At 39.9% G+C, this 22144-nt stretch overlaps 2 long non-coding RNA genes across 3 annotated transcripts; one reads left to right on the forward strand and one right to left on the reverse strand.

The window, feature by feature from the left end:
• Window positions 1-1950: 1950 nt before the first annotated feature.
• LOC123331883 lies at window positions 1951-15343 on the reverse strand. 2 transcript variants are annotated; one of them, XR_006548687.2, is made up of 4 exons: window positions 14937-15343; window positions 7390-7489; window positions 4452-4535; window positions 1951-2546 (listed from the first exon to the last, which is right to left on the reverse strand). It is a non-coding gene; the product is annotated as an uncharacterized LOC123331883 (long non-coding RNA). The 2 variants fall into 2 exon arrangements; XR_006548688.1 differs by lacking the exons at window positions 7390-7489; window positions 14937-15343 and adding an exon at window positions 5180-5279.
• A 2445-nt stretch (window positions 15344-17788) lies between these two features.
• On the forward strand, window positions 17789-21934 carry LOC123331884. The gene is made up of 2 exons (XR_006548689.2): window positions 17789-18776; window positions 21646-21934. It is a non-coding gene; the product is annotated as an uncharacterized LOC123331884 (long non-coding RNA).
• Window positions 21935-22144: the final 210 nt, after the last annotated feature.

The following is a 22144-nucleotide window of genomic DNA, read 5'->3' on the forward strand; positions in this document are numbered from 1 at the left end:
TGCATCCATTCTTCCTGAAACTCCCTTCCTGTCCAAGCTGCCATATAACATTGAGTAGAGTTCCATGTGCTATACAGTAGGTCCTTTTTGGTTATCCATTTTAAAGATAGCAGTGTGTACATATCCATCCCAAACTCACTATCTCTTCCCCTCATCCTTCCCCTCCAGCAACTAGTTTGTTCTCTCTGAGTCCATTTCAGTTTTGTAATAAGTTTATTTGCATCACATCATTTCCTTTTAGATTCTGCATACACGGGATGCCATTTGACATTTCTCCTCCAAAGGTAGATCAGAATATCTGAAGCTAGAATCACCCAGATCCGCCCTGATTTTAGATGAAGGAACTGAGACTCAAAAGAGGCCAAGTGGTTTACCCCTCAGGAACACAGCCCCTCCACACATGCCCATTAAAAGTGGAAACTGCAATAACTGTCTGCATACTAGCCACCTTTGCTAAAGCACCAGTGAACCACTAGAGACAATAAACTTGCATTATTAAAGCGGAGGTTTGGTGGTGTTAAGGATTATAACAAATAAGCTTTAATCCCCTCTTTTACTGAGCTACTTTATTAGGGGGGAGGGAGACCTTTGCTTTGCTGCCACATCAAACTTAACTATGATTAGGCACCAACAAAGTAGTAAGCATTAGACAGCACAGGAAATATCTGTAGAGTTCTTTATGCTTGTATAATTGCCTCAAGCATTAGTCACTTTTAAAAAATCACACACTTACTTAATAATGGAAGACAGAATTTACTACCAAGTCTCTTTTCATTAAGATTTCACTTCATCACCAAGAATTAAAATCCATCCCCCAAACCACTACCACCAAAGAAAACATACTGAACCCACATATCCTTGAGGTAGACCAACGTTATCATTATTTCCCCTTATGAGGAAACGGAAGCCTTAGGCAACTAGCTCGATGCTAAGTGCAATTCAGTAAGAGCTCCTCTTCTTGATTAAACTAGACTGTTATAAGGGAAAATTAAAATGGTTTTAAAATTCAAAAATTCCATGGCAACAGGAAATAAAACTAAAAATGACACACACACACACACACACCACCTTTCGGTTGTCCGTTATCTCTTTTTGATGAGAAATAAGACTAAAAGATGACATTTCAAATAGACACCTTCCTTTGTTGACTAGAAACTGACTTAGTGTCCTAGAAACTAAAGTCTTTCATTGTTTTTGAGCAGTAGTTCTCAAAGTGTGGTCTCCAGCCATCACAGCAGTACCTGGATTAGAAATGCAAACCCTCAGGCCTCACTCCAGACCTACTGAATCAGTTTTTGGAGGTAAGGCTGGGGATCTGTATTTTAACAAGTGCTAACATTCAAGAACCACTACAGGATCCAAGCTGCCTTATCTGGGGTGGCGACTGGCTGAATAAACTTAACACTTTCCTTGTGTTATTAGTCAATATTCACTTTTTCTACCATGTGATCTGTCTCAAACAGCTCTCATGGGTAATTTCTGCACAAGGTTAGTCACCCCATAGAACCCTGGGCCCCAAATTCTAATAAGCCCACGTCCAGGTTTCCAACATTTACTAGTCTCCAAAGCAAGGCAGTATTTCTCCATCTCAGTGGCCCTTCCACCGAATGATTTCCTCCGACAATCCCAAAGTGAGTGGATCAACAAGCTCCCTCTACCCTGTTAAATCTCAAGTGTGCCCAGTTCCTCAAGGGTAGGCGTCCCATTGATCTATAACTTTGCATCTCCCTCATATGGATAAGCACGGGTACTTAAAATGAGCACATTTTGTCCAGATATGTGTCTGCATCATAAAAATCTTCCAAATTAGGTGTCTTGCTGCTTTCTGCAGATGCACACTTGAAAAGCAGAGATGCACAAGTTTCCCTTTAGGACCCCATCTCATCCAACCATGAGATTTTTTTTTCATGAATTTACCAGCATTTTTAATTGTTTGAAAAAAAGAGTCAATTTTTTCCAGATCTATAAATATCTTTTATTTTGCAAATTTACATTTAAATGTCCATTTACATTCAGTAACAATCTGCTCCTTCACCCAACTGCCAAAATAAACCTTGATTTCAAATATTTTATTTTAAAAACTGTTATCATTTTTAAAACTCCAGATGTGTTTCAGAACATTTTTTAACTGCAGTTAACTAGAGAAAGGACATCTTACTTAAGTACCAACAGACTGTTGTCAACAAGGGTCCTGCGGTTCGCAGATGGATACCGTGCAATTTTTCTCCTATTAAACTAATCAAAATTGCATCGTGATCCACCCGACAACAGCAAAACAGGTCATTTTACAATGATCAAATATCAGAACTTACAACCTTTAAACATGAAAAAAAGATGATAAATTCCTCGTTTCTTCCACAGGCCGGGACAAGTGCAATACTTTATATATAACACAAGCAGTGCAACAAATCCCCACCCATGAATGAATGGGTGTGAAGACTGGAGATTCGTGCGAAGACTGGAGATTCGTGAGAAGGTAGGGCCACAGAAGAAACACAGTATCACAATCAGTTTTGCATGGATTTGCACAGCCATATATCCACACGCTGAAATGCAAACCAGCAAAACTAACTGTAAGTAGCAGTGTCTTTGAATGTTCTCAGCATCAGCAAGAGCCGTTATCCAAGAGTACTGGAAGTGCCCACACTACAGTAGAGTGCTGCCAGAACTACCTGCACTGTGAGCACTTTGGTACTACTGGGACCTGATCTTATGCTTTGGTACCAAAAAACGTATGCTGCACACCACCCTCACCCCTCTGCTCCCAACAAACAAGGACAAAACCAAAGACAAACCTTTGAAAGGCGTCCTATGCAAATATCAGTCAAGGTCTATTTTCCAATGCTGTGTGTCAGGCAGCCTGTGCCAGAAGGAGCATTTAGGGCAGTAGATTCTAAGCTGCTTCACTAACTGCACTAGATGCACCTTAACACAAGAGACACATTCTGGGAAACAGCTCCAAAGCACCCGACAGCTTCCTTATGCACAAACTACAGGTCTCAGTAGCCATTGATTAAATCACCATGGTAATGTAAGAAGTGCTTGCATTGCAGTAGATCTCAAAAAGCTACCTGCACTGTAAGCACTTTTACATGGCCAAGGCCTATTCCTGAAGCAAAAAAGCGAAAGTGTCTTTTGTGAGCTCTTCTTTTCCATCCTCACTGACCTATTCAGACTCACCTGGTTCAAAAAAAAAAAAAGTTAGATACTGAACAAGTCAACTACTAGTTAATATTCCTGAAACAAGCTTTTCTTTGGCTTAGAGAGTCCCAGCTAGGTTTTGGAGTTTCAGCCAAGTCCTGAGAAATATTAATACTCTGAATTATTTACACTGAGTTGAACACAAATAACACTGGCAATTTCAAAAGTCCAATTCTTATGTATAAGCGGATTTCGGACCTCCCCTCTCCATCTAAGAAAACTTGGTATCTGCAACCCAGAAAATGTGCAGGTCCATTACCTCCCCCCACCCTGGTTTTAGAAGAGGTTTATCTAGAGAAAGAGGCATATAAAAATCAGAGTGACTATCCACTTCTTGAGGTAGGGCACCATACAAAAAATGACTGTGAGATTAAATGAACATTCCCTGCCCCCACTCCATTAATAGACTATGAGAGAAATTTTAAAGCTGGTTTAAGAAACGCAGCCTTCCACGCTCTTCACATAATGCACAGATGGCCTAGAGATGTCACATTTTGATCTATTTCAAAGGGCTCTTGTTCTGTTTAAACATTTATGGACCCATTTTCTCCATTAAACCCAAAGAAGGCAGATTAGCTTCTCTTCCCTTCATGTCATTATCGTCCATAAGCAAACCTTCTCCATTCCCAAGTGCTTATCTTACCTAAGAACATGCAGCAAGGAAATGAGCCCCTATTTGAAAAGGGTTCATAAGGTTACTCTACCTCTTCCATGATGGGTTAAGTTTTGTCAAAAAAGAAAAAGAAAAATTCAGAGACTCAGAATCTGTACTATGTTTAACTAGTGAGGGAATTTTAAATGTTGGGCTTCCTTCACGGTATTCCAAACCACTAATCTAGTTTTTATAAGAAAACTCCTTAAACTGATGCATAAAAACTACACTTAAATCTAAAAATCTAAATTCTATGGAGAAAGAAGACTAAAATTAGTAGAGAAGAGGACCATTTTTCCTCTTAAATTAGATTTCTCCGCCTGTACTTTTCCCCCTTAAAAAAATACTCCTAAATGGACTCAAAAATGTATTGTATTTGATTCAACTTGGCAACACTGAGCTCCACACGGGTCGGAGAGCGCCTGCCACAATTACTATTTTTCTTTAATGAGCTGTTCATCTGGTATACCTCGCCCGCGCTGGACAGCCACTCTCCCACTTCCTTAAAATGTAAAAACACTCCCCTCCCCACGAGGAAAGCCTCCACCTCCGCCTTTGTGCATCCCTCGGGTTCTTCCCGCGCCTCTCACACACTTACCTAGCGCTCCCGTTGAAGTCCGGGAGCCGCCTGCGCGCCCAGAGTGTGCTCCAGCTGCTCACACCACGCGCTCCCGTCCTCGTGCTGCAGCCGCCGCCGCCGAGATTAAAGAGAAAGAAACAAAGCATCATGGGAAACGGAGTTCTCCATTCAAAGCCCCAAAAACGCGCCAAGCCCACGCCTCCCTCCCCCTCCATTCCCGGGTTGGTGGGAGACAAGCCAAGGGGGAGGGGAGTCCTTTTTTCCCCTTCACGTGCACCCCCTCATTCCGCACCCCCAAAGTTCTCCTGGAACCTAAAGGTCAGTGATGGAAAAGAAAAGGCGAGTCGTTTCCCGCGCGCTCCCCGCTACCCCTCAACTGCACTAGGGTACTTTGCTTTTCTCAAGTCCCACCCGCTCCGTCCCCTCCCACCCAGCCAGTCAATTCTCCCCATCAGAGCTGCCCTAACGAAGGTTCGCCCCTTCGGCTCCGGCCGCCGGCCCGGGCCACCCCGGCACGGGACCCGGCCCGCGCCCGCCCCTCGCAGGTGGCGCGCGCAGCGATCCCGCACCGGCCACCCCTCTTCCCGTCCCCCGCAGGCGCCCCACCACACACCCTGGGCGGCGCGCGCCACCCGAGCGCTCCGCGGACCCGGCGCGAGCGCAGCCTCCTGCGGAAAGCCCGAGGAGGAAGAGAAGCGAGAAGCCACATTCAGGAAATTAATCGGGGCCACGAGTGCCCGCCTCACCCAAAGCGCCCCCGGCCAGCACGACGCGGGGCCACCAGCCGTCCTGCCACCACTCTAGGAGCGCTCCGTCCCCTCGGCCCTCCGTCCGACGCTCTATCCCTGGGAAAAGCCCGCCCCTCTGCCTTTAATAGCCCAGGGAAAAAGCCCGCCCCCGCCCACCCGGCCCGCACAGGAATTAGGAAACGGAACCCCCACCCCGCCAAAGCGAAAACCCCACCGAGTCCCAGTTACCCACGGGCCGAGCGCAGTCGGCATTTTCCCCTCTTTCCCGCGAGCCGAAGTCTTTTAATTAAAGGCGCACCTCCGACGCGGGCGGGCGGCGTCCAGTGCTAGAGCCGGTGCCACTGGCGGCGAGCCCAGGAGGGCGCACTCGCTACCACCTCGTCCGCTCCCGCTCCCGCGGCGCTCGCCCCATCCCCCCACCGGAGATAGACGACGAGGCCCACGGAGCCGTGGGACCGGGGTGTCCCCCACCCGGCGCGCGCATGCGCGCCACCTCGCCGCTAGATTGAAAGTGTTCCTAAGGCCCCAGGAGGAAAGAAATACAGACACAGCATATTCACTCTGTGCACATGTGAAAGTTCTAACCTCTGGCACCTTGTGCTACTGTTGGGAGGGTTTCGCCTTTGCCAGGAGCCCCCCTCACCCAGTAAATCAGACTTTCTTGGCAGGCATCGTTAACGGTAGCAGCCACCGAGTACACGCACAAATGCAAGGAAGATACGGTGCAATTATCTGGCTTTCTCTTCTCATTCCACAGCTAATGAGAACCAATTGAGAGCCGGCTGCTTAAAGGCCAAAGCCCAAGTACACTCTCTGTGAAAAGTAAGACGACGTCTTAGTTTCTAAGAAGCACAATAAAAATGGAATTAAGCATACCAGAACACTGGGCAAAATGCGGTCATCAGACTATACCCACTCCAGGTTCCGGGCGGACCCGGGAGCGGGCAGGGAGCTTGGGAGTGCGGGAGAGGTACAAATCAGAGAAGGGAAAGAACACGCGGATTCCAGAGAGGAAAGCACTGGGACGCTAGCGGGGGATGAGGAAAGGGGTGTGCCAAATGAAGCCGACCTCTCCCTCCCCACTATTGTTACCGCAGGAGATTGTGGCAGCCCAAAGCCCAGACGGGGACAAGGGCGCCATATGATTCTCAACCTGGTGTACAGTAGTAGCTCAGGCAAGCCGATTACAAAAGACTGGCCTCTCCCGCCCCTGGTCCGCGATGGAGTCCAACCTGAACGGCCCGTGCCTCTTATGAGTCTGGGGTGGAGGCAACGAAAGCCACACTTATTTCTTCAATGGGAGTCACTCCTACAGGTGGGCTTTCTCCTTTTTTCATAAAACACGCAAACAGACTTTGCAGCCCACTCTGGCGCTTCTGCCTGATACTTTCTGGAAACTACGCAGCCCAAAGTTTACTACTGAACCAGACCCGTCCTGTGAGATTGCACCGACTTCAGTGCAATTTTCGACCTTTAATGGTAACGACTAGCAGTGGAAAGAAGAGGAGGGGGAAGGAAGAGATCTTAAACCCGACTTCAAGAAACTGTATTAAAGCAAGATAAGAACAGTACCTTTGAGCTCGAGCAAAACCTGGAGTAAAAAAAGGGTTTTTGCAAAAGTGGCGCGAAGATAATATCATGTGATCCGACCCCAGGGCGTCTCCTTCCCCTTTTGCCAAACTCCCCTCCCCCCGAAAAAAGGGGGGTTAGGGGAGTTACATCCGCTCCTCACAAACTATTAGCATAATTAATTGTGTCCTGCAGCTGCAGCCAGAGCTCCCAGTCAATGAGTAAACATATCCTCATCCTCTTCACCATCAGAACAAAAAGACCCATTACCCTGATTTTGGAAAATGTTCCCAAATAAATCTCATTATCATCAGAAGTCTTAATTTGGCATTCTGTCTCTATGTGTCTTGGTTTGAGAAAGAGAAGAGAGTTGGAAAAGATGAAATCATCCTTTTAAAAGAGAACTAGCAGAAGCAGCTACCCAAAAGTGAAAGATCTGAGTAGAGGCTTTCAAATGGAAATACCATGTTGAGGGACTTCAGTAGCTTAAGATTTTCCAAAAGTTTTAAACAGTTCATTAAACAAGACATCCTACGAGTCTTCCTACTCGCCCCCCTCAACTTACACCCCTCCTCCCACCCCCCTTCCCTTTAAAGCCAGAACAATACCCGGAATAAGGTATTTTGAGATTGCTTTACCAGGATATTTTCTTGTTCTTGATTTTTTTAAGGCTTGCAACATATAGAATGTCTGGATCAAGTTCCCAACTGGCGAAAATAATTTATTCCATCTCAGTACCTGGGTAGTGTAAGGTAAAATTAAGCACAAGCTATATGTTACTATCCAGAAAAAACTAGGACATCATTTGATACATAAGTCACTTATTTTGGTCTTTTTCTTTTGGGAAAAAAAATTATAATCATCAGCCAAAATACCTAGAGAATCAAAAAAAGCTAAAGAACAAAGCATTTCACACACACACACACCCCAAAAGTCAGAATAACTAACAGCTCAAAGAAAAGCACGTGATCCCTTCATGCTTTAAAACTTGTGGTCATGCTGAGGCTAAAAGCTAAGAGCTTGTGACCCCGCAACCCCGTCCCCTCCCCCAGACCACAGCCCAGGGCTTAAGGCTCCAGCTCCCACCAGGCTCCTTCTCCCTCCCAGTATTGTGAGACAAACAATACTTAAGCATTCTGCAAAATAAAGGAGCCACAACTCCCAGTCCCAGTCACATCATTTACGCCCAAACAGATTGGCCTGTGTGTGTGTGTATATGTGTATGGGTGTGGATATAATATATATATGTGTGTATCTCATATAGAACATACATACGCTTACACAGAAGCCCAGATGTTATATAAGAATGTGTAAGGAAGGCATTGAAACTGGCCAAAGGGAGGAAGAGAGAATTTATCTAAGAATTCTCATCACAATGTAAAATTCTTGACACTATTTTGAGTTTCTAATGAATTAAAAACCAGATATCTTGTGAAGAATTGCCCCCCAAATAGAGATACTTGGAGCATTCCTCTGCCTGAAAAGGAGAGGAGGATACCTCTATATTGACTCTAGATTTAATTGTGCCACCAAAAGCAGCAATCTCAAGTAATTTGAATTTTAGCACCTTTAAAAATACTGGTAATAAACATTTTACTCATTTGAGAAATCATTTTACTTGATTTAGAAATAATATTAAGTGGCTCTGTTAAACCTAATGATTGGTATCTTAGGACAAAAAGGTCCCCATGGAAACCAGAAAGTAATTTAAGAGTATTATGTTCCTCACACAACTAGAATGGAGCTTTTGTTCTATGTGTATTTACTACTTTAATTTTTTGGACTACACTTGCAAAGGTCTCTTACACTCTAGTTTTGCCTGGTATCAGGAATTCAGCATCCTCCTGCACTGTGTGTTTGGCTCCATTTGCATGGTTCTGTGTTCATATGTGAGTGTGGGCCCAGGGGGCCTAAAACAAAGCCAGCAGATCAGAACACTCACTGAACAATATGGAGGGGGGGGGGCGTGTGGAGGTACCAAAGAGAAAATATTTCAAATGCTATTTTGCTATTTGATTCTAGAACAAGAACTGGGATTTCAGGAGAGTCACTTTAAACTGGTCTTGACTAACTTTGTTTCTTTTCAAAGTATTCATTTATTTACAAGCATTTCCTGTTTTAAAAATGAATCATCTTGTTTTGAATGGCAAGAATACGAAGATAAATTAATCTGAATAAAATAAATTTGAATTTTTTGTTACTGAGGCTTAATTTGTTTGAGATAATTTGTGTCAATGAAACAAAAGAAAATATTTGCATTAATAATGAACTTCTGAATGCTATTTATTTTCAATAACATATACCAACATAGATCATATAAGTAAAGTAAACAATACATCTTCAACTAAATAGTGTCAATGTGAATTAAACATCAATTTCAAAAGATTTACCCCTTGTTAAGAAGCAGGAAATTTTACTAATTGAACATGAACAATTATATAATTTGGTTTTAAAATGCAGAAAGCAAAAATACATTTATCTCAATCTCAAAGGGTTTTATGAAGATCAAATGGCAGCAAGAGGTGGATCGACTTTCTGAAATGTGAAAAAGTTTAAAATACACATTTTATTAAATTTCATTTGTTAGTAAACTTTACTTTTATGAATTGGTCTTTGCTAGCTTTGATTTTTAAAAGTAAAAGTGTTTCATTATTTACAAACATCTCTTATCCTTATTAATGATTTAATCTTGTTTTGAATAGCAAGAATAAGTTACAATAGAATAAAATTACATCTTGTGTAAATCAAATGAGGTATGTGAGTACTAGCACTTACAGCATGGAACTAATTTTGTTATTATGTGATGCTTTAAAATTACTGTTCTGTCCATCTTTGCTTCTCTCAATAGTATGATAAAACAGTTTCCTCCCACTAACAGCATTATTTTTTACAAGTCAAATATTTCAAGTCAAAATACTTATGCAAATATTGAAAAGATATCAAAATAACCTGCCTTCCATCAGTAGAAAAATTTCTTAAATTAATTCTCCTACCTTGAGAATAGACTCAGTAGACATTAAGTGATTCACTATTAAGATTAAATAGTGTTAAAGGTATTTTTACACTGTTTGAAACACTTTGATTTTCCTGTTTATGTGACCTTAGAAGTAGAACTTCTGATATTACAAACCATAAAATTGCTAGCAGACTGTAATACTATAATTAAAGAAAAAGCTATAAAGCAGAAATATTTTACACACATCATTTTTTTCAATCATTTTTTCAGATTAAATTTGTCCATCTTTGCACCATTATAAATTTTCTAAGGGAAAATAGTCATGACATGGAACATGATGAAAGATACAGTTTTATATTCAAAGTACAATCTCCCAAAACTTATCATCACATTTTCTTCCAAAGCAAGCAAATCGTAATGTTAAGGATTATCCATTTATATAATAATTTTACAATATTAGGTGTGTTACTTGAAAAGGTCGTGATTCAGAAGTAAAGACTCAAGATCCCGAGTATTCATTTAATGTTTGAAAAATTTCAGTCATTCAGTCTTCTCTCTGCTATCACTGCAGTAAAGCATGGCAAAGTTCTACTACCTTGGGTAGAGAGAGCACAATAGTATTTTTTAGAGCTTCTCTCTCTTCCCTCTCCTCAAAGATAACGTTTATCCTCAGTTTGGTAGTCCTCTGCTAAGCTTAGAGAGTCTCTTTAACTGTCTCCTGACTTGTGATTGCTGAAGGAAGTAGAACTATTGTCTGGCCTTTTTCATGCTGAGGAGGAAGGCGCAGTGAAATGTGTTGAATTATCCAGATGCCTGAAAGGACTGCAATGAAAGCTTGGAACAACCTAAATAACAGGACTACCACTCACTGTAAAAGGGAATCTTTCAACAGATACAGCCTACAGAAGATATCTACTTTCAAAATGAAAGAGAGATTTTATTTTCTCAAAACAAATGTAATCTAGCTTACTTTTGACATTTTTGAAAGGATGTCTAAGTCAACAGAGAGACTAATGATTTAAAAATCCAGCATGGAAGGACACAGTTCTCTTTTTAAAAAAGCATAGCATTTATAACCCTACTTGGAGCTCTGTATATGTATATTTTCCTTTTAGAGAAGAGTGATCTGTCTGTAGCATCCGCCACTTTTTCAAGTCCTAATGAATGTAACTACTTGAAACTTTACTCCCTAGATTTAAAATATGATTCACATCACTAAGACAAACGGCTCCTTTATAGCTGCTAGTGATCCCATTTCTATAGCTGCTACTTATTAAACCATCTTTAAGAATTAAAACAGTTTATGTGCTGCTAGAAGATTAAAGCAAGAAGAAAATGTGGAAGTTAAGATTTAAGTATGGGTTGCATATTTGAGAAAATGTTTAGATATCAAATTGATAAACTTGCTGAACTAAATAACATTATTATAGGATGTGATTTAAATATACTAGAACTCGAGGTTAAGGAAGCAAACATGATATGTTGGTATGTATTACAAAAAATACTGTATTACAGCATTTAAACCTTTTTTGCTTTTTATAATTGATTAACTAGACCAAAGTTCAGTGTTTCCTTGGAGGATATCAAGGCTAATAAACAAAGCTATTTTAAATATAGAGTCTGCTTGTTGATTTTGGAGAAACAGCAAGACAAATAATCCTAGTGAATATCTAGCGTTAAATTATATTTTTAGAATGTAATACTTGACTAATCTGTAAATCCTTTCATATTTATTTCGTTTGTAATTTTTCTTTAAAGACTCTTTAAACAAAAGCATAGAAACCACTAGATCTTGATGAACAGTGGTAGATAGCTTCTTTAAAGTAAGATATACAACTTACCTTCAGACCAAATTATACTCTTTGAGGCTTTCTTTAATTTGGTCTGAAAAAAAATTTGCTTTTTTCCGTCTGTATATTTTAATCATGTTTTTTTCAGTTATTGGAAATGTACTTATTCTTCTGACATTATATTATTTGTTAGTGTATCTAGATGTTATATCTTTTATTAGATATAGATACAATTATAGCCTTTGATTTATACCTCAACCCAAATTATTTACAAACATTTAATGTGTCTAAGGATAATCAACAAACTAGAAATTGAATAGATCCCATCAGTTTGGTTAATCACCTAACAAAACACGACCAATTTTCATTTGCTATATTTGTCCCACTAAACTAATTATCCTTATTCATTAAGCTTCAAAAGGCTCTTCTTTAAATAGCAGTTTATAACACCTTTAAAATCTACTGGGAGGAGGGGAGGGTAGTCAATACATTTACTTGATTTTTACTTCTGTGTCAGAAATTTAAATAGAAAAGTTAAGAGAATTCATTTTATATTTTGGTTCCTAAACAAAGTGTCCTATTTATGCTTGTTTTGGTCTACAGTTCCTTGGTTTTCTGCAATTTCAACTATTTCATTTACAATTCAAACCCACCATTCTTAAACTAATCTCTATACTTGATTAATCCCTGCAAGCATACTGCATCTTTTTTTTAACTTCACTAAGAAAGTTACCAAGTATACACAAAAGTCTTGATATTTAAGATCTAAAGCTCCTAACAAATTAATCCTAAAATTAATTTTGCTGGCTTTTAACACTGTCATATATTTTAAGCGATAGAAATTAATCCTAGTATTTGACAGATTGGCACAATTTTTGAAAAAAAAAAAATCCCAAATTCCAATTTGCCTTTCATTTTGCCTAACTCCTGGTCAAGTGTGTATGTTTTTTCAACACTAAGTGATGAAACACTGAAATAACAGCATTAAACCTTGAAAGGACATAGCAAGATATCTTTTAAAGGATAGTTTGAGCCAATATTTTAGGTTTGAAAAGTCCTTAGTAGGCATCAAACCCAATCACTTAGTTTTACAGACAAAGACACTAAGACGCCCAAAATAATTTGCCTAACATGCCTCCACTAAATTGGCACAAAGCCAGAATAAAGAAAACCACTCTTTTGGTTAATTTGGAAAGAAATCTAGATGGTTTTTGATGTATTTTCAAGCTTGGTTTTCCCATAGGGCTGCTGTGAAGATTCAATGAGATCATGCAGGAGAGCATCAGAGTGATCACAATGTGCAGCACTTGACAGCGCCCAACGAATGCTCTTTCTCCCTCTCTTCTCTTTCCTACTGACGCCCTGTGCCTCTTTCTCAGTCTCCTTGCCAAGATCCCAAGTTCTTACTGTCAGCATTTGGGGCACCAGAGTTGCAAGCAAGGCACTGAAAGAGAGTTTGGACTGACTCATGCTATCCAAAAATGTAACAATCTAATCATCCTCACACTTGAACTAGGATCTGATTATGTCAGCTGAAACGACACACAAACTACCCCCTCCTACTCAAGTGTTCCAAGGAACCTGGCTGTTACACAGGGAAATGGGTACATTTCTCACACCTCGCAGCCCCACTCCAAACTGGGATCCTAAATCATAAATAATAATGAACATTTGACCATCCAGATGCAACTTTATGTTCAACTTCATAACCTGCAAACTGAAATTTGCCTCCTTTGTCCCTTGTGTCTTAGGCTTTTCTTCAACTATGCAGTTAAAAAGGAGAAACACAGCTTGCTCTCTGATGCCTTTATCGGTACTAGTTTGACAGTAAAAGAGCTGTTAATATTGTATAAACTGTTATACCATCTGTGTTATAATTCTGCCTCATCAGGTTTTATGGAAATGCCCCCCCTCCGTTTCCTTCATTCCACCAGGCGTGTCATCAAAGGAGAATAAATTAAGTATTGTGCCAGAAAATGTGGTCTACTTTCTAAAAGGCATCTATCTCTAGCTTTCAGAAATGCCTTTTGGAATGAGCAATGTGGAAACAGTGTCCCCATTGTTGTATAGGAATGTCATGAATTGGATCCCCACCCCAGCCTTTTATAGGGAAAAAGAATAAAAAGCGTTCATCTGAGTTTAAAATTATCATATTTTATAGCATATGCTAACATGCTAATGAGATGAGGTATTATCACATCTTTGCTGAGGCCATTATGGATAATTGAGCTTTGTCCATCCACCCAACTAGATTGTAAACTCCGTGATGGTGGAGACAACTTCAACTTTGTAGTTTTATGAGACGCTATCAGAGTGTGTTGACACTTCCACTGTTAGTCTAGTGACTAGGTTGAATATTTGTATTGGGGGATACAGAAATGGCAGCTCTTTTCCACTTTGTTAATTCTATTTCAACACTAAGTGTTTACTAACGATCACAAACCGTATGTAAAGTACTAGATAACACGAGCAACTCTTTAACTCTGTCTAAAAATATATAACTGAGAGATCAAGCGTTGCCCTAGTAAATAAAGATAAGTCCAGGGAGTTTCTCTGTAAAGATTTAGACAGCTCGCAGAGAAGTTCCTTTTGGTGATTTGGAATAGAAAGGGTAGGGGAAGATTAAGGGAAGCCAGTTCAAAGTGTTAGAAAGAGGGTTTTGCATCTCAAAGAGGGGGAGGGGTTGGAACTCTAAGAGGACTGAGGCTGGGAACGGGGGCCTTGCCCTTCCTGCTGACTGCTCTAACCGGCCCTCTCCCCTAACCCTGTGGTAGTGTCGAAAGGGACCAGGAGTTAGAAGCAGGAGCCCTCAGCTTGAGTCTGCTCTCTGTCACTAACTAGCTGAATGACATTTAAGCAAATCACTTACTAGATTACCTCTGAGGTCTCTTCCCACTCCATAAATCTTTGCTCTTTATCTTATTCCCCCCTCCTTTTTGTTCTTCCTTTCCCCCCACCCCACCCCCTCTTCCTGGTCTTCCTTTTAACTGCAATAATAGTAATAATGAATTAGTTACCTCTGGAGAGAGACTTGAGATGGTGTGTGGAGAATTAATGGAGACTGGCTTTTTATCTCTGCTGTGAACTTTTTTCTTTCTTTCCGTCTGTTTTCTTTATTGATTAAATTACCATTTCTCATCCATTTAAGGTGGTTACTACCTTGACGTATTCAATAATCTGCCAAAAATGTTCCTCTTTTGTGGATATGAATGTTAACACAAAACATTTGGCCACAAGGAGTGCAGTAAATCAGGAATTAATGTGGCATTATTTTACCTAGGTCTACCATATAGAAAAATATTCTACAAGGGTGAGCATTGGAACCCGAGGCTCAAGTTGCATTTGACCTCATCTTTTAAGCTATAAATAAGCTATAAGTAAGTCAGCAGAAAGATTCTGCAGACCCCTTTGACTATGATTATGTCCAAAATGGACTCACCTCGTGACAAGGACACAGGGTTGGCAGAGATGTCCGCAAATCTGGGGTCTTTAGGTCTCTCTCCTCCCATTCTTTAAGCGCCATTTCGAGTTACGCCTCCTGCAGGAAGGCTTCCTTGCTCAATCCAGCACACAGTGATTTCTGCCTCCTCCAGTCTATCATGGAGCAGAATTTCCATTTTGTTTCAATTGTGTGCTTAGGCATTTAGTGTTTTCTGTTTGCAGAAAATGGGGCTGACAGAGGTTGAATGAGCAATTCAGGTCTCCACGCACCTTGCTCAATCCCTCCTTAGCAATCCCAAATGCCATAGCTCCAGGAGATCTCATTCCTTTATTAGCTTCACGTACACAAAGTCTGCTCTTCACTGTCACTCGGCCCCTAGAAAATAGTTTCAGCTGCTATCTCTACTCCATCAGTTCCCTTAAATGAAGGATACCAATATCCAAAATGCAAAATCATTGGTGATCCCATTGTTTTATCATTATCAGCAGAATAGCTTGGGTAGATTTTTCACCTAAACTCGAAACAGATTTATTAATGCAGACCCCTCACCCCAAGAAACACTCCAGGCAAAGATGTTAATAATCTGTAACACTGATTGAAGGTTTACTATGTGCCAGGAACTGCTCTAAATACTGTATATTAATATTTCCCACTGTGACTCTATTAGATAGACAATTGTTACTGTTATCCTTCTGTTCTAGATGGTGAACTGAGGCTCTGAGAGGATCGGTAATTTGACATGAGGGAGCCTGTACTTGAAGCCAGGTTGGCCTGTCACTCAGCATCATTTCAGAAATCTTGATCCTCACACCAAAGGACACACAGCAAAGCCATGATAAGTCAGAGTAGAGCTCAGTGCTGGTAGCAGTGATAGAACGTGACTTCTCTGGGAACGTATCTGGGAGGAAGGGAAATAGAACTTTCTGGGACAGAGTCACAGAGTAATTTAGCCTTCAGTGAGAGACTTATTGGGGAAAAAAATTTAAGGACAGGGATAGTTGGCTCCTTTAACTCTTCAAAGCAGCACAGGCCGATAGAAAGGTAAAGCAAGCTGCACGTGTAATTTAAAATTTTCTTATAGCCACATTAAAAAAGGAAAAAGAAACAGGTAAAATTAACTTCAGTACTATATTTTATCTAACCCAATATATGCAAGATATACTTGTTTGACTATGTAATCAATATACAATTATGAATGAGATATTTTACCTGTTTTTTCTTTTTTACCAAATTCGGTGTGTATTTCATATCTATAGCACATCTTATTTCAGACTAAATGCGTTTCAAGTGCTTCATGGCGCATGTGGCTGGTGGTGACCATACCGGACAGCAAGGGCTTAGGGGATTTTCACTGCCTTGTGGCACTAACCACTCTATTAATATCACCAACTAGTCTTCCCTCTTCTTATTCATTATCCACAGTGTGGCTGTTAGCTGTTAATATTGCTTTCCCAATGTTTCCAGGTCATCAAGCAATCTCTGTTAATAAGAGGTTCATTCTATATCCATCTCATAATAACATTAACATTTATTGAATATGTATTATGTGCCAGGCACACTTCTAAGAGCTTTAGCCTTACATGTATTAAGTCATAAAAATCTTCACAGCAACCGTATGAGCTAATCTTTTTACCATCTCTCCATTTTACAATTAAGGAAACGGAAGTCATTTAACTGTCGAAAGCTACGCAACTGGGAAGTGAAGGAGCCATGATTTCAGCCCCACAAGCTTAACCACCTCTGCATCCACTCCATGTTCTAGAATCAGAGTCACAGCTGACTAAGGAGAACTTCATCTGACTCCGTGACAGAGGTACAACTTAGTCTCAGGTCCTCCTGGACCATGCCAGACCTGCGAGGAATCTAGACATCTGCTGTTGTGGTTGCCCATAGTAACTAGTTCATAGTACAATATATAGGGTTTGTAGATATCTCTCTGTGTAGATCTGTACCTACATGCGCACGCGCACGCACGCACACACACACACACACACACACACACAGATCAAACACAAACTTTACAGAGTATTCGTAAAAACCAGAGAATTGTAGAGCTGGAAGAGCTCTGAAAGACCAATCTTATCAAGAAAATTCAGTGCAGCCAGCAGTTAAGAGACTTGCTCCAAATTACACAGCTGAAGTAGAACCCAGATAATCTGACTTCAAGTAATTTTGTATCTACTAACTACCTCTTACCCAGGATACTTCCCATGTGAAAGATAGGAGTTGCAACAGTGTGGCAATTCTATTCTCACTAATATACACTTTATCAAATGTTTATCCTCTCTGCCACAATAGCATTTTTTTTATTGTGTCAGCATTTACAAAAAGCATTTGTGTTTTTTAGAAATTTACGATTGGAGAACTCAGAGTTAAAGTGGATTCCTCTTGCCTTCCCTTGTTTACACCGCTAGTCAGGCATTTACATGGTTGCCTTAATGATTCACCCGGCCAACCCCTTATTAAGCTCTTTAAGGATTAAGACACCATCATACATTTATTTAAATTCACATATGAGGTTCTTTAAGGATTAAGACACTATCATACACTTATCTAAATTCTCTACTGCCCTAATTCTGAGCCTGTAATAAATATGTAATTAACACAATTGAAATTGTACAGTTATCAGTATGAGGAGGTTGGATTTAGCCTTTTCGTTTTATAGATTTTATTAAATGATGTTAAGATGCACTACTCAGAAAGCATTGTTACCAGCTTGACCTTTAGATTCGTGCTGGTTGCCATTGCAGCCAAAGGGACAGCAGTAACATCTCACAAAGATTCTCTTTCAGCCTCCAACTAGCCATCGTTCTTTCCTCGGATCCTTATATTTCAAAGTGGAGAGCTTGACCACAGTTTAAATGTTGAAATGTTTCCCACTTAAGCACAAAACACACTTGATTTCGGCTAAAACAAAAACCTCAGCTTTTATATATTATGTTTCAAAGTGGAGATGGCTGTGAAACTTGAGCCCTGACACAACCTCAACGTGACTTTTTAAAAGTGCTCAGAAAACCCTTCTTCTAATGAACATGATGAGAGGCTGCTCCTTAATGATTTTTTTTTTGCCTGCCTTACATCATTTATTCTAAATCATTAAAAAATCAAAATAGTTTACATTAAACAAATTCTCAAGTACAAAAGAGGATGGTCTCCCTCATTGTTGGATGAAGATGGAAAAGGCTACAGAGCTAGTTCCAGGGGAGAATAGAGACTCGGTAGTGACAGCTTAATTCTCAAGAGCTGTTACTTAACAGAACTTTAAAAAGCCAAATGACATATTCTTGAATTATTAATAAAAATCGTGCAAAATACACTTTAGGGACCATGGGAAAATTCATTTTGTCCTTGCTTTTAACATTTTCAGAGCCTATCTCAGTGAACAAAATGCTAAGTCCAAAAACAAGTGAATTAATATTTAGGTGGTTGAGCAAGACTTCTGATTTTTGTTTATTGCTCTTTGATTTTTTTTTTAGTAGCCCATTGTAAAAACCCTGGGGCGCACCTTCAGAATGCATGAATAATATCAATAATAACTAATACAGCCTGCTATGGAAAATACTGTTTTCAAAACCACAGGTTAGTTCCTGGAAGTCAGCCGGTCAGAGAAAGGATGTGGTGTAGCAGCAAGTTTAAATAGCTTGTGCAACAAAGGGAAGAGAGCTCTGTTGACTTCTGCCTCCTTGAGGGTTGAAATCAGAAAGAACTATATTTAAATAGCTCATTCAGAAAGCATAGAAGATGAAGAAACCATTCCATTTTGAAAAGCTTCACTCATCACTTTGGGGAATTCAGATGAGAGAGGAAGTAATGTATCAGGATAATGATACGATAAAAGTAAGTGTTAACTTTGGATTCAACAAATCAGCCCGGTTCATTTTGGTTGTTAGATGAAGGGCGTCCCTTTTAAAAATGACATCATGTAAAAATTGACATCACTTTTTACATGAGCCCCCAAACCCCATTTCTTCTTGTTGTGAACTGAAGGAGTCATGGTAATTCACCTGGCTTTAAAATTTCTCGCAGTTGTTGAGTTCTGTAGCCAAGTAAGTTCTACAAAATAAACTCATCGCAGGCGCAGGAAAAGCAGCTCTTTTGAAAATACCTTGTGATCAGGCTCTAGGTCACGACCTGGGTCTTGAGAAACTTGAGTTAGTAGATGTTAGTTTTTCTTAGCTCTTTGTTTACCCTGGACTTAGACATTTTGTATTATTAAAAACCTGTGGCTTTTAAGGACATTCTATTTATCTTTCCAGGCTTTTTTGATGGAAATGCCTGGATTTTCTTGGAAACAGGGATTTTATTGTGGATTCCTGGTGCCCCTTGGAGAGGCTTATTTTTCTGGACAATAGTTTTCCTTAGTGTCACTACTCTTTTCATCTCCCAACGATCACAAGCTACCAAGGTCGAGAAAAGTGCATCCTTTTGTTCTAATGAATCTGAAATTCCATTTTAAAAAGTATGCAAAAGGGGCTATTGGTTGGCAATTTAAGGCATAATTCCACTGCATGAAGTATCCAGAGGGGTTAGCACTCAAGACTTTTGGAGAAAAAGAAAATCCAGCTCAGTTAAAGTCAAAGAATTTAGCAGCGATATGCATAGTTTGAGTATTGCCACTTAAGGATTTTAATGTTTTATTATCTCTACTTTAAAGTGTGTTAAACAACACAGGCTTGCTTGCCTTTGTTAAAAGAATAGGACCCAGTAAACTGGCCTAAAGAAGTAAATTACCATTGCCTCTGACTATAAGTGGAATGTTCAAGGCCTGAAAAGTTCCACTGCTCCAGATTGAATCTCTTGCCCTCATTAGAGTATGAGCATTAAAGTGTTTTGTGAGTTCATGTTGTATGTTATTTTCATTGATAACTCAATCTTTTAGGAAAAAAATGAATAAACATTTACAGTTAAAAACTGCACCACTAGCCACCAGTCATATGTTGCTATTTTATATTTGAAGTTTAATTAATGAAAATTCAGCAACACAAAAAATGCAGTTCCTCGGTCTCACTAACCTGGACAATGAAGATGTAGAGTGTTTCCCTCATTACCGAAAGTTCTATTGGACAGCACTGCTTCAAAGGGTACTTATTCTTTGACATGACTCTTCATATCTGGCAGCAGAAAACACTGATGATTGTTGTAGCTTCCTATCCACAGAAGCCCAACTTTCTAGAAGTTGAGTGGTATCTCTTCTCCCAGTCATAATGTATTTGAGAAATTCACTGGGGCTGGTAATTTAGTGTGATTATTAAGAATTCTGAAAATTCCCTTTAAGAGTTGTTTGTTACTCTAACCTATAATTAAAAATAAACAATGAAACCAAATTAAACTCCCCAGTGCCCTCTAGCTTTGATTAACCAAAGAAGAAAGGTAGCATCTTCTATATTTTTTTCCCTAACCAAGATATATAGAACACTATGGAAACTGTGTTTGGCTGACATACAGTAAATGAACACAAAATTATCATGGAAGATTGTTAAGAGAAGATATAATGGTAGCATGTTGTAAAGTGACTACTATTCAAAAGATCCATGTGATATATTTTTTTAATCACCTTGTTGGCTTTTTACTTTTTACAGTTAGAGTTATTTCCTTTTAATCTTTCAAAACATTGTATCTCAGAAATAACTATGCTAATTAGCTTGATTTTCCATACTTCCTAGGCTTGTGATCCTTTCAATTATCCAGTCCTTTATCTACTCCTCATTCCAACTAGCTTGCTCAGGATTCCTTGAATATATTCTGTGCTTGCTTCACTCCAGTTTTGGCTCATGCACTTCTTGTGATCAGGAATGCAATATCCACCTCTGCTTTTCTGAGACTTATTCATTTGTCAAAGCCTGTTTGCAATGTCACCTGTTTGAAGAAATAAGGGACCCCTTCTTCCTCTAAATTTTAACTGCGTTATACTTGTCTCACCTCCTTTACTGGACTGTAAGCTTGTTGGCACAAAGATCTTGGTCTCAGTCATCACTGGATCCCTCCATATAGTCAGCACAGGACAGGTGTTCTAGACTTGGGAAATTCTACCAATTTTCTAAATATATACACAAATTTCTTTGCACTTGGCACTGACATGACAAAGGCAGTAGCATTGTACATGTGGCTTTATATTAAATTTTAACAACTATTTCACACATGCCAATTCATTTTGGCTTATATAGATCATTTGTAATGTTGCTGTGGTTATAGATATATCGATGTACAATATTGTACTCATGTGAGCCAGGGAAGAAAGAAATTGGGCTGCAGCAATGTGAACTATGGTTCTAGTCAAATCTAGATTGTATGAACACTTGACAAGATAACTTTTTTTTGTGTATCAAGTTGGCAAAGATTAAGAAGAGCTTGATAAAGCAGTGTTGATATGGAGAAAGAGAGATTCTTATTTATTTCAGAAGAGAATGTAAATTGGCACAATTTCTGTGGAAGACATATGGTAATTTGGTAATAACTGTCAAAATTTTAAAATGGAACAAGCAATCTTACTTAAAGTTATGTATTCAACAGTCACCCCCCACCTCTATGCCTGTGTGCTCAGTCGCCTCCGACTCTTTTGTGATCCTGTGGACAGTAGCCCGCCAGACTCCTCTGTCTGTGGAATTTCCCAGGCAAGAGTAGTGGAGTGTGTTGGCATTTCCTCCTCCAGGGGATCTTCCTGACCCAGGGATTGAACCTGCCTCTCTTGTGTCTCTTGTATTGGCAGGTGTATTCTTTACGCTGTGCCTCCCAGGAAGCCCCGCCTCCATAGCAGAATGCTCATGGTCTCCTGAGGGAAGTACACAGCACCTTATTGGAAGCACTCTTGCCAGAGCACTGAACCTGAATATGACAAAGCCTGCTTATCAAGCTACCAGTTTGGAGGAAAGACCAGGAAGAGAGAACATGTTAAACAAAGCCATGCAAAGCGGTCAGCAAAACCCAGAATATGGGAAATTGCAGGACAAACAACCGAATTTTGCCAACAAATAAATTGCAAGGGAAGAAAAGGGGAGGGAGAACTTCTAAATTAAAAGTGACTTCAGAAGCATGTTGATCAAGTATAATACGTGCACCTTGTTTGGATTCTGACTTTTAATAGATTAGCAGTAAACAATTGTCCTTAGGGGAAATTTGAACACTGACAGCATATTTTGGGTATGAAGAAATTATTGTTATTTTTTAGGTATGGCAGTGGTGTGTGTTTATTTTTTTTTTAAGAGTCC

The sequence above is a fragment of the Bubalus bubalis genome, chromosome X (assembly GCF_019923935.1).
Source record: "Bubalus bubalis isolate 160015118507 breed Murrah chromosome X, NDDB_SH_1, whole genome shotgun sequence".
Taxonomy (NCBI): domain Eukaryota; kingdom Metazoa; phylum Chordata; class Mammalia; order Artiodactyla; family Bovidae; genus Bubalus; species Bubalus bubalis.